General features: G+C 36.3%; 1 pseudogene; it reads left to right on the forward strand.

The window, feature by feature from the left end:
- Positions 1 to 4,263, forward strand: LOC129466861 (heterogeneous nuclear ribonucleoprotein A1-like; annotated as a pseudogene).
- The last annotated feature ends 6,539 nt before the right edge of the window (positions 4,264 to 10,802 follow it).

A 10,802-nucleotide genomic window follows, 5' to 3' on the forward strand; every position in this document is an offset into this window, starting at 1 on the left:
ATGCCAAAACCTATGGGATATAACCAAAGCAGTGATAAGAAGGAATTTTATAACAATAAATCTGACATCAAAAAAGTAGAAAGATCCCCACCAAGTTCTAACAATTCACCTTAAGAAACTAGAAGAGCAAGAAAAGAAGGAAAGAAATAATAAAGATCAGAGCAGAACTAAGTGAAACAGACTACAAAACCATACAAAGGATCGACACACTGAAAAGTCTGTTTTTTGAAAGGATAAACAAAATCAACAAACCACTAGCTAGACTAAGAAAAAACAGACACAAATAGAATCAGAAATGAAAAAGGAGACATTACGACCGTTATCACAGAAATGCATAAGATAATCAGAGATTGCTATGAACAACCATACACTAACAAACTAGATAACTGTGAGGAAATAGATGAATTCATGGACACATATGACCTATGAAGACTGAATCATAAAGAGAGAATCTGAACAGACCAATTACAAGTAATGAGATTGATTCAGTATCAAAAGTCTCCCCACAAAGGAAAGTCCAGGACTGGATTATCTTCACTGCCAAATTTTGCCATAATTACAATGAAGAACTAACACCTCAAACAATTCCAAAAATTGAAGAGGAGGGACTTCTCCATAGCTTATTCTATGAAGCTGGCATTGCCCTGATATCAAAACCAGACAAGTTTGCAATAAAAAAGAAAATTACAGACCAGTATCCCTGAAGAATTTAAATGCAAAATTCCTCAACAAATACAACCCCCAAAAATCCAGCAGTGGACCATTATCAACTGGGATTTATCTCATGGATACATGTACAGTTCAACATACACACATCAACAGAATAAAGGACAAAAACTATATGATCATCTCAATAAAAGCAGAAAAAGCATTTGGTAAAATTTAACATCTCTTCATGATTAAAAAAACCCTCCTCAAATTGGGTACAGAAGGAACATACCTCAAAATAATAAAGGCCAAATATGACAGGTAACACCATACTAAATGGAAAATTGAAGGCCTTTAGATCTGTAACAAGACAAGGGTGATCACTTTCACCACTCCTATTGAACATAGTACTGGAAGTCCTAGACAGAACAATCAGGCAAGAGAAAGAAATAAAAGGTATCCAACTTGGAAAAGAGGAAGTCAAATTGCTCCTCTTTTCAGATGACATGATTTTATATCTAGAAAAGCCTAAAGCCTCCACCAAAAAACTATTAGATTTGATGAATAAATTTGGTAATATTGCAGGATACAAAATCGATATACAAAAATTAGTAGCATTAATATATACCAATACTGAGCCAGCTGAAAAAGAAATAAAAATGTAATCCCATTTATAATAGCTATAAAATAATGACATATGTGGGAATAAATCTAACTAAGGAAGTGAAAGACCTCTATAATGGAAACTAGTGAACTATGATTAAATAAATTAAAGAGGACATAAACAAATGGACAGACATCACATGCTCATGGATTCGAAGAATTAATATCATTAAAATGGCCATGCTGCCCAAAGCAATCTACAGGTTCCATGCAATTCTTAGGAAAATATCAATGTTATTTTTAGAAATAGAAAAAACAATCCTAAAATTCATATGGAACCAAAAAAGAACCCAAATAACCAAAGCAATCCTAAGCAAAAAGAACAAATCTGAAGGCATCATTATAAGGCTATAGTAACAAAAATAACATGGTATTGGTGACACATAGACCAATGGAACATAATAGGAAATCTAGATTAATTTACATATTTACAGCCAACTGATTTTCAACAAAGATGCCAAGAACAGACATTGGAGAAAGAACATCTTCTTCAATAATGGTGCTGGGAAAATTGGATATCTATATGCAAATAATGAAACTGGACCCCTGTCTCTCACTATAGATGAAAATAAACTCGAAATAGATTAAACACTTAAAATATAAGACCTGCAACTATAAAACTACTAACAGATAATAGGGGGGAAACACTTCAGGACATTGGTTTAGGAAAGATTTTATGAGTAAGACTTCAAAAGCATAAGCAACAAAAACAACAAATAGACAAATGGAACTTAACTAAACTAAAAAGCTTCTGCAGAGAAAAAATAATCAACGGAGTGATCAGACAACCTTCAGAAAAAGAGAAAATATCTGGAAACTATGCATGCAACAGGAGACTGATATTCAGAATTTACAAGGAACTCAAGCAACTCATCAATAACAAGAAAAACCCCAAATAATCTCATTAAATAGTGGGCAAAGGATATTAACAGATATTTTTCAAAATAAGACATACAAATGGCCAAGAGGCATATACAAAATGCTCAACATCACTGATCATCAGGGAAATGCAAATTAAAACCATGATGAGCTATCATCTTGTACCAGTCAGAATGGCTATTATTAAAAAGACAAAAAATAACAGATGACAAGGATATAGAGAAAAGGGAATGCCAGTCACTGCTGGTGGGAATGTAAATTAGTACAACCTCTTCGGAAAACTGTATGGAAATGTATCAAAGAACTAAAAATAGAAGTGCCATTTGATCCAGCAATTCCACTACTGGGTGTCTGCCCTAAAGAAAGCAAATCATTATATCAAAAAGATACCTACACTTGCATGTTTATCACAGCACAAAATTACAATCACTATGGCATAGATGTGGAATCACTTAAGTGTCCATCAATGGATGAATGGATAAAGAAAATGTGATATATATACACAATGGAATACTATACAGCCATACAAAGAAATAATAATGTCTTTTGTAGCAACATGGATAGAACTGGAGGCCATTGTCTTAAGTGAAACAAGTCAGACACAGAAAGACAAATACTGCATATTCTCACTTATAAATGGAAGCTAAATAATGTATATACATGGACTGATAGACAGTGGAACCTGGGAAGGGTGGAAGAGTGTGAGAGGGTAGATGATGAGAAATTACTTAACAGGTACAATGTACATTTTTTGGGTGATGGATACACTAAAAGCCCAGACTTCACCACTTCACAATATATCCATGTAACAGTATTGCACTTGTATTTCTTAAATGTATAAAAACAAACAAATAATAAATGAGATATATGTTTGTTAGCTTACTCTTTTCTGCCTGTGGAAAAAGTATCATTAAAGTATCTTCCCACTGCCATCTGTCTGATTCTGCTGTCTGCCATCTGCCACTCTAAGTCACGGTCTCCTAAAGAGACCAAACAGCTGTGGAAGGTCTTCATCAAAGGCTTGGTGAAACAACCAACGGGAGTCTGAGGAGCCATTGTGGGCAATGGGAAACACTCACAGAATGTGTGGTAACGAGAGATCCAAACACCTAGTGCTCCAGGAGCTTTGGGTTTGTCACCTATGCCAATTTAGAGGAGGTGGATGAAGCCATGAATCAAGGCCACACAAGGTAGATGGAAGAGTTGTGGAAACAAAGGGAGTTGTCTCAAGCGAAGATTCCCAAAGACTAGGTGCCCACTTAACTGTGAGAAAGATATTTGTTGGTGCTATTAAAGGAGACACTGAAGAGCATCACCTAAGAGATATTTTGAACAGTATGGGAAAATTTAAATGATTGAAATCATGGCTGTCTGAGGCGGTGGCAAGAAAAAGGGCTTTGCTTTTGTAACCTTTGACAACCATGACTCTGTGGATAAGACTGTCATTCAGAAACACCATACTGTGAATGGAGATAATGGGGAAGTAAGGAAAGCCCTTTCAAAGCAAGAGATGGCTTCATGGAGCCAAAGAGGTCACAGTGGTTTTGGAAACTTTTGTGGTAGCTGTGAAGGTGGTTTTGGTGGAAATGACAATTCTGGTCATGGAGGAAACTTCAGTGGTTGTGTTGCTTTAGTGGCAGCTGCAGTGGTGGTGGATATGGTGGCAGTGGGCATAGTTGTAATGAATTCTGTAATGTTGGTGCATATGGAGGAGGAAGCCCTGGTTACTCCGGAGGAGGAAGCAGAGGCTACGGAAGTGGTGAACAGGATTATGGAAACCAGGGCAGTGGCTATGGCAGGATTGGCACCTATGACTGCTATAACAATGGAGGAGGCAGAGGCAGCATTAGTGCTAGTAGTGGAAGCAACTTTGGAGGTGGCAGAAGCTACAATGATTTTGGCAATTACAACCGTCAGTCTTCAAATTTTGAATCCATGAAGGGAGAAAACATTGGAGGCAGAAGTTCTAGTTCCTATGGTGGGGGAGGCCAATACTTTGCCAAACCATAAAACCAAGGTGGCTATGGTGGTTCCGGTAGCAGCAATAGCTATGGCAGTAGCAGAAGATTTTAGTTACTGCCAGGAAACAAAGCTTAGCAGTAGAGGAAAGCTAGAGAAGTGATAAGGAAGCTACAGGTTACAAGAGATTTGTGAACTTGGCCAAGCACAGTGGTGGCAGGGCCCAGCTACTACACACACACACAAAGGGACATATTTTAGACAATACTCATCTGTATTAGAAAAAAACTTGAGGACTGTAGTTGTGACTAATTGTATAACAGCTTAATGTTTCTGTTCTGTGGAAAGTGTAAAGCATCCCAACAAAAGGCGTTTAATGTAGATTTTTTCCACTCATGCTGTTAATTGCCAAATATAATGGTCTGTCTGAACATGATGCTGAATAAATATGTCTTTTTAAAAAAGTGAATGGTGCTGGGAAAACTGGATATCCATATGCAGAAGAATGTTCCCCTATTTCTCACCATACACAAAAATCAACTCAAAATATGTTAAAGACTTAAGTGTAAGACCCAAAACTATAAAACTACTAGCAGAAAATATAGGGGAATCACTTCAGGACATTGGTCTAGGGAAATATTTTAAGCCTAAGGCCCCAAAAGCACAAGTATCAAAAACAAAAACAGACAAGTGGAACTCGATTAAACTAAAAAGCTTCTGCACAGCAAAAGAAACAATCAATAAAGAGAAAATCTGTTGAATTGGAGAAAATATTTGCAAACTATTCATTCAGTCAGAGACTAATATCCAGAATATACAAGGAACTCAAACAACTCAACAATAAGAAACCAAACAATCCCATTAAAAAGTGAGCAAAAGACATGAATAGATACTTTTCAAAGTAAGACATAGAAATGGTCAACAGGTATATGAAAAAATACTCAATATTCCTAATCATCAAGGAATGCAAATTAAAATCACAATGAGATATCATCTTAGCCCAGTTAAATAGGCTATTATTAAAAAGACAGAAAATAACAGATGCTGGTGAGGATATGGAGAAAAGGGAATTCTTATGCACTGTTGATAGGTATATAAACTAGTACAGCCACTTTGAAAAACAGTATGGAGATTTATCAAAAAACAGAAAAAATAGAAACAGAACTATAATATGATCCAGCAATTCCACTACTGGATATTTATCCAAAGGAAAAGAAATCAGTGTATCAGAAAGATAACTGTACCCCCATGTTTACAGCAGAACTATTCACAATAGTCAATATATGGAATCAACCTAAGTGTCTCTCAACAGGTGAATGGATAAATAAAGTGTGCTATATTTACACAATGGAATGTATTTGGCCATAAAAATAATAAACGCATGTCATTTGCAGCAACATGGATAGAACTGGAGGTTACTATGTTAAGTGAAATTAAGCTTGGCACAGAAAAATAAATATGACATAATCACATGTTCTCACTCATCTGTGGGAGCTACAGAAGTTGATCTCATGGAGATTGAGAGTTGAATGATAGTTACGAGAAGCTGGGAAGGGTGTTGGGGGTTGGAAGAATGAATAGAGTTTGGTCAGTGAGTAAAAACATGCAGTTAGATAGAAGAAATAAGTTCTAATGTTTGACAACAGTAGGGTGATTATAGTTAACAACAATATATTGTATCTTTCAAAACAGCTAGAGGAAAGGACTTGAAATATTCCCAACACATAAAAATGATAATAAATACTTGAGGTGATAGGTACCCTAAATACCCTGACTTGATCATTACACATTCTGTGTACACACATAACAAAATATCACATGTACCCCATAAATGTTTACAGGTATTATGTATCAATTAAAAATAAAGTAGCAAGTTAATTTTTTATTAGTTTTTTTCCTAGAGAAAATAACTAATTTTGATTATGATAGATGACACTATGGTCTGAATTTTGGATTTGCCCTCCTGGCGGCCTACTGAACAACTGACAAATTATGTGAGTTATACAAAGTACTAATTGCTTCAAAAATAAGATTTCAACTAGGAAAAAGAAGGATTAATGCTATTTGATAAAAATATTTTTCTTTCCAAAATCTGACATTATGACATGTGATATTATATTTTGATGAACATAGTGTATAAAACTATGATGGTTCAGACTAGATTTTTAAGTACAAATGTTTCCTATTCATGACTATATTTCCCTGTTTGTGTTCCATTACATTATCAATAATGAGGTCAATTTGGGGAATCAGTAAGGATGTAAAACTAGAGAAAAACTTTTAATAAGAATTTTGAAAACGTTTAAGAAGCACTGGTAATTTTTAATTTGTTTCTTCTCCAGTTGTTGTAGAAACCAGAATGACTACATAACAAAATGCAGGGTTTCATTTTACCTTCTTCTTTCTGGCTTTTTACTGTGATATTCTGTGGTTCAGAATTTTTTAAAATAGGCAAGAGTTCACATGTATACTGCATTTTAATAAAACAGGGAGAGTCCAAAATTGGCTGTAGAAATTCTTTGTTTCAAGGGCTACCTGCAACCTACTCTCCTAAAGTAAGATTTCTCCTGGTTTCTTGGGTTCCTAATGTATTAAAAGTGCCCTATCTAGGGCAGTCTCTCTAGGTGATAGCTAACATTCCACGATTCTGAAAAGGGCCAAGAAGGTCTTCTCTAAAAGATACAAGCCTGAGATTTATAACCTTTTGTCCTCTCTCTCCTCTCACAAACACCTCACTGCACATTTGGCATGCATAGAAAGCTCATGATCACAGACTGTTTAGATACAGAAATAATTACAAATAAATTAGAAATAATTCTAGTTCTAGAGTATTTTATTTAGTATAGATAATTACAAGATTGGAGATTCGCATTACATAATTATTTTTGACATGGGCTAAAAGCTTTGTCTTTTTCAAGCTCTACCAGTTTTACGGCCCCTTTACCCTGATGCAAGCCTCAAATATGGCTGGTTGCTCTTGTTTTAACTAAGCATTAGTTCAATTTCAGGCTCTGTCCTGTAGGACCCATTTAGAGCCTGGGAATGGCAGTGCTCTTTTCACTTTGGGCTCCCAGTGAGCTCCATGGGCTTAGGTCACACCTGGTCTTGCAGACAACCTGATCCATCGTTCCTGAGCTTTGATTGTCCAGAAATGCTTTGGATCCTCCTCTGAGAACATTGGCTGATGCTGTGACACAATATCTACACCAAGTTTAAATAAATTGTTTGTCAATATGTGAAATTTTATTGATAAAATTGTATCAGTTCTAAAAAGCCTAGTAAGCAAGCCCCTTTTTGTGGAATTATGACCACCTGAGGAATGTGTGACATTGTCACCCTCTCTAGCCTTTCAGCAAGCCTGGAGTTTGTGCATTCTAGATAATGTAATCCAGCTGACTTCTATATGTGAATTATGAACATTAGTATCTAATTACTATTTTTCTCTTTATGTCTTATCTAATGAAGAGTAATAAGAAGGATGAATTAGTAATTCTCACATTAGTTAATCTCTGTCTCATGGAGACTGACTATGAGTCAATCTCATAGTCAGTCATAGGGTAGGGTGGGTGGGGAATCTCCACTCACAAAATACATGAGAGGCTGAGTATGGAGTAAAGCCTAAAGTCAGCAAGTGAGACGCACCCTGGGGTACACTCCTTGTCAGTGGAAGTGTTTGATGGCAGGGAGAGGTTACAGGAAGAAATGCCAAAGAAAGCTGTTTCTTCAGGTCTGTGCTGAGTCCAATCTCAGACCATTAATGAGACATGGAAATTACTAAGTGATTTCCATATATTTCCATACAAGCAAATTACTTGCTTGTATGGAAAGCAAGATAATAAGTAGAACACAGGTTCCAAAAGTTTGGGTTGGCTATTGTATTAAGACATTTGAAATATGCTAAATTAGTTTACCTTTGAACTTGGCTGGCACCATTTTGTCCTTGGCTAAGGTTGACCCTACAACATGGAAGGAGATCTGAGCGGTGCTGTGATGATCTCAGGTGGCTTTAGTGTCTACCAGTAACCATGCTGCACAATTTTAGCATAATCATTGTCATCATGATCATCATCATCAGTACTACTACTATTCAGAAGAGATGAGATATACTAGAGTCACATAATATCACATAATATGTGCATATTGTGAGTCCAATTCAACTACCTTCGTGGAAATAAAATACTGTAAATATATTTGGCATGTGTATTCTTTATTATAGTCTGTCCATCCTGCACACACAGCAAAAAGTTGTAAGTCCAAAGCCATGAATACTGTGTTTGATTCTTTTCAAGAGAAGATTGGATTATATGTAATCTTCTTATTACAGATTGATTTTAGAGTCTATGTTCTGGGTAAGACATGATTCTACTCTATAGTATAGATTATTGTTAAGCAAATAAAATGTATTCTGTTTGTACTTTATCTTCACACATGGATTTATTATATTCATTTGCTATAATAGTTATAAAAATAAGTTCTAAAGCAATATCCTAATTAATTATTCATTCTTCACAATTTATACTTATTCCATGGAGGCAGAAGGGGTCCACTCTTCTTTCTGCCGTGAGGTGTTGGGAACCTGGGAGAACTCAGGACAATGTGATGTTTACCTTGGTTGAGGAAAGGTGCCCAGTACAGTCAACAGGGATACCACACACTTGGTTTCCCTTATCACAAAAGTATTTTTCTTGGCTTCTAAACTTAATTGTATAAAACAAAAAAAACCACACACATATAGAATGGGAAATGTGTTAAATAGTGAGAGTGGGTGAAATTTTTATTAGGTTTTCTAAAAAGAGACTGGAGAAGTTAGTACAAAAGGAACTGGCTGACTAGACAGAATAAACATGAATATCATGGAGGGGAGAGGTCATGAAAAACTCTGAAGACTTTGAAAAAGTTGCATGAATGTCCAGAAAGAGCCTCATCAATAGAATCTTTCATTGTGGAGATGAATGGCTAGGCAGGAATTACAGTCTTTCTCAGCCAGGTTGATGAATGGCATCATCTCAAATTATACAGCCCATGAGACTGACTACCTTAGAGAGCCTAGACATGTACTGTCAGGAGCTGTGTCAGGGTCAACCCCCCACCACCAACTGGCAATTACACTAAAGCTTACATGCAAATTTACCTGCAAACCTGTTAGAAATATATGTTTTGCAAAAATATATTTAAGAAGATAGGCATAAGATATATCTGAATCAAAATATTGTTTCTACTTCTTTGGAAGACATAGAAGCCTTTAAAAAGATCTGCTTTATCTGCATTGCTCAGGTGATAGATACTCTCATCCATGTTGAGATAAAGCTTGATTGTTACAAGATGTATCTAGAGTCATGAGTCATAGGAACAGAGTCTGTCAGAGATTAGATTGTATCTGTTACTCTTGGGAAAATGTGGAAGTTCTGCTTCTTTTAAAGAAATATAGGTTTTTCCTGCCTCACTGGTCAGCCTTTCCCAGTGCAGGGGCACACACTCACGCTATTTGTACTATGCCTTTCTCTCTAGAATGAGAACCAAAAACCTTTAACTCTGCAGAAAAATGATATTTAAACTATTCAGAGAAAACTAATGTGAGCAATATAATAAGATGCTTGGCTCTTAGCAAAGTTATACTCCAGGAATACGATTGGGAAATTGTAAGCTGAAAACATTTACCTATTTTGCTTCTGTAGCCCCAAGAAGATGAACTAAAACAACAGTGAAATTCTATGAATCATTAAGAAGACATAGGAAATGAAAATAACCACTATCTTGCCAGTTTATTGAACCTAGAAATACCATGTGTTATTCTGGTCATTGCATTCAAAGAAATCAAATCATAGCAGGCTTGAAGAAGAGCAGGGGTGACTTCCATACACAGAAAGCAGAGACCCTCCATTTCCCCTGAAAAAAGGCCTAGAGGGGGATAAGATTAAAATACATACAGCAGAGAAAGCTGTGACTAGATAACAAACTCACCAGGAGTAAGTCTCATGGGAAGCTTGAAAGTTGCAAATTTAAGACAAATAAAAGGAAGAATTACTTTGCACAGTAGTTAGTAAGTACAATGTACTGAATATTTGTATTCCTGTAAAATTTATATGTTGAAGCCTAGATCCTCAGTGTGACGGTATTTGGAGATGGGGCCTTTAAGAGATAACTAGGTCATGAGGATGGAGCTCTCATGATGGGGTTGGTGCCCTTATAAAAGACAGGGGAGAGCTTGCTCCCTCTTTCTCCACCAGGACGCAGCCCCTCACCAAACACTGGGTCTGCCAATGCCTGGATTTTGTATCTCCCAAAATTCTGCCTACACAATTTTTGAGAAATTTCTGTTGTTAATCACCCAGTCCATGGCACAGCAGCCCAAAAGGACTAAGACAGTAAGTTTTATGCAGTCTTTTCTCAGAGGGGAAGTACTAGTGACAAACATCCATAATGCCAAGAAAGGCTTGAGAAGTCATTATGATAACATAGCTCAGGGCATAAACTTTGACATTAGATGGTCTTGGGTTTGAATCCCAGGTAGGGCATTTGCTGAGAGTGACTTTGGGCAAGTTAGGTAGTCTCCCTAGAACTTCATTTTTCTAAACTATAAAATAGAGATGTTGACATTATCTACCTCACTAGGTTGTGAAGATTAAATGAGATAATGAATGGAAACATCTAAT

The sequence above is a fragment of the Symphalangus syndactylus genome, chromosome 17 (genome assembly GCF_028878055.3).
Source record: "Symphalangus syndactylus isolate Jambi chromosome 17, NHGRI_mSymSyn1-v2.1_pri, whole genome shotgun sequence".
Classification (NCBI taxonomy): domain Eukaryota; kingdom Metazoa; phylum Chordata; class Mammalia; order Primates; family Hylobatidae; genus Symphalangus; species Symphalangus syndactylus.